A 2619-nucleotide genomic window follows, 5' to 3' on the forward strand; every position below is an offset into this window, starting at 1 on the left:
GATCAAAGGCCTAAATGTAAGAGTTGAAACTGTAACACTATTGGAAGGAAACATAGGGGAAAAGCTCCATGACATGGGATTTAATGTCATTAATGATTTATTGGATTTGACATCCAAAGCACAAGCAAAAAAAAAAAAAATAGATAAATCTGACAATATTAATATTAAAAAATTTCCGTGCATCAAAGGACAAAATAGAGTGAAAGGGCAACCCACAGAATGGCAGAAACTATTTGCAGATTATTATCTGATAAGGAGTTAATATCCAGAATACAGAATATATAAAGAACTCCTACAACTCAACAACAAAAAATAAACAACCTTGTTAAAAAATGGGCAAAGGAATGGAATAGACATTTCTCCAAAGAAGATAAGCAGCTGGCCAATAAGCACATGAAGAAGATGCTTCACATCATTAATCATTCAGGAAATGCAAATCAGAACACAGTGAGATAACAGCTCACACCCATGAGGATGGCTACTGTAAAAAATGGAAAATAACAAGTGTTGGTGGGAAATGGAGAAATTGGAACCCATGTGCCCTGCTGATGGGAATGTAACATGGTGTAGCCACTGTGGAAAACAGTATAGCAATTCCTCAAAATATTAAACAGAGAATTACCATAAGATCCAGCAATTCCACTTCTGGGTATATATCCCAAAGAACGGAAAGCAGAGACTTAAAGAGATATTTGTACATCCATGTTCATAGCAACATTATTATTTACATAGCCAGAAGGTGGAAGCAACCCAGGTGTCCATCAGTGGATTGAATGGATCAACAAAATGTGGTCTATACATACAATAGAATATTATTCAGTCTTAAGAAGGAAATTCTGAACAACATGGATAAACCTTAAGGCCATCACGCTAAGTGAAATAAGCCAGTCTCAAAAGGACAATTATTGTAAAATTCCACTTACATAAGTACTTAGAATAGTCAGAATCATAGATACAGAAAGAAAGGTGGTTGCTAGGGACTGCAGGGAGCGGGGACTGGGCCGTTAGTGTTTAATGGGTGCAGTGTCAGTTTTGCAAGATGAAGAGTTCTGTGGATGAATGGTGGTGATGATAGCACAACAATGTGAATTTACTAAATGGTTAAGTGAATTTGCTTATTGGTTATTTAAATAGTTAAGATGGTAAATTTTCTATTATGTGTATTTTACCACAATTTAAGAAATAGAACTCATTTCTTTGCNAACGGCCTAAACCAGAGCAAATGTGTATAAAAATTATGATCTAGCATAAGTTATATGCTCCAGAGCACAGTGGATCTGAGCAAGAACAAACTGATAACCAATGGCCATGTGATAGTATGAGATGGAAGAGTCTCTGATTCCAAGCTAGGGCATCTGGACTTGATCCTGTTTATTCCAGCCCAAGAGTTAGGAACTTGGAGCCCATAGATCCCCAAGGCATACATGGGTTTCGGCAGCCCACAAACTCCCTGAAATTATATGCAGAATGTTGTGCATATGTGCATTTGGTAGGGGGAACTTTTTCATCATATTTTCAAAGAAACGAAAGACTCCTCAAAAGTTGAGTTTGGGAAATATAGTTGGATGTGCTTGGAAGTCATCAGAAATATAGGCAGGAATTCAGAAGACAGGTCATAATTAGATACAGGTTTGGGATTCATAAGCAAAGAAGAAGTCAGCTGAAACATCGGTCACAAGTGAGGTTCTCAGGGAGACTTAAAAAACAAGACAGAAGATAGGAAGGCAAGTTTATATTGACATGCTAGGCAGATGAGGGGAGGCTGGTAAAGTCAAAGGGTCATCTGATGACTAGGGTCATCATCAGGGAAGATGGGAGTTATGGTGTTCAAGGGATAAAAGAATTTTCTGGAGGAGAGGGCCATCGACAGTGCGGAATGCCACAAAGAGGTCAAGTTAAGAAAAGACTGAAGATGTATCTGTGGGATTTAAGAGTTGGGAGGTCAATGTCAAATTCTACAAGGACCATTTTGGTGGAATAGTGGAAGCAGAAGCCACATGCAGGAGGTTAATTGGAGATAAGATGAAGAGATGAAGTTATTTAAAATTTACTAGTTTTTCAAAGAGATTGATTAAGAAGAAAAGGAGAAAAAGGGGGCCCTCAGCAAGGACAAGCGAGGAAGAAACAAATTTCTATAAACTACCTGTGGTCAATGAACAATTATAGGCTCCTCAGAATGTGCCAATCTTACTATCAACTTCCTTCTATATAACAAATGGGACCAGGAGAAAAGGGCAATGCCACATTAGAGAGAAGCCTCATCATCATCCAAATCTGGGCTAAAGGATTCCATTCCTTTCTTAATTGATGGGGAAATAGGCAAAAGCAACAATACAAGCCTTGTCTGTTTATCAAAACCAGGCTTAGGCAGAGCACTCCTCATTCCATGGTGAATAAAACATTAAAAACCAAAATTATGAAAGTGTGTGTAATAGGTGTTGAAGGAAGAGAGCAAAGGTGGTCTAAAGATAATAAATATTCCTGGGGCAAAATATTAAATGAAACAAAAACAATAATAAAAAGTATAATAGAAAAATAGTTTCTTAAGTTAGGAAAAATGAAACATGATTCTGGAGATCTAAAGGCTTTACTATATTATAGGCAGACAGAGAGAGTCTC

General features: G+C 37.4%; 1 protein-coding gene across 1 annotated transcript in view; it reads right to left on the minus strand.

Annotated features, from left to right (window-relative positions):
• The window catches only part of ARMC3 (armadillo repeat containing 3), a gene marked incomplete at its 5' end in the record, with an annotated part of 83107 nt that overhangs the window by 60641 nt on the left and 19847 nt on the right, over positions 1–2619 (minus strand). The gene's annotated exons all lie outside the window — the stretch shown is intronic.

This window comes from Hipposideros armiger, unplaced genomic scaffold (genome assembly GCF_001890085.2).
Source record: "Hipposideros armiger isolate ML-2016 unplaced genomic scaffold, ASM189008v1 scaffold_1446, whole genome shotgun sequence".
NCBI lineage: Eukaryota > Metazoa > Chordata > Mammalia > Chiroptera > Hipposideridae > Hipposideros > Hipposideros armiger.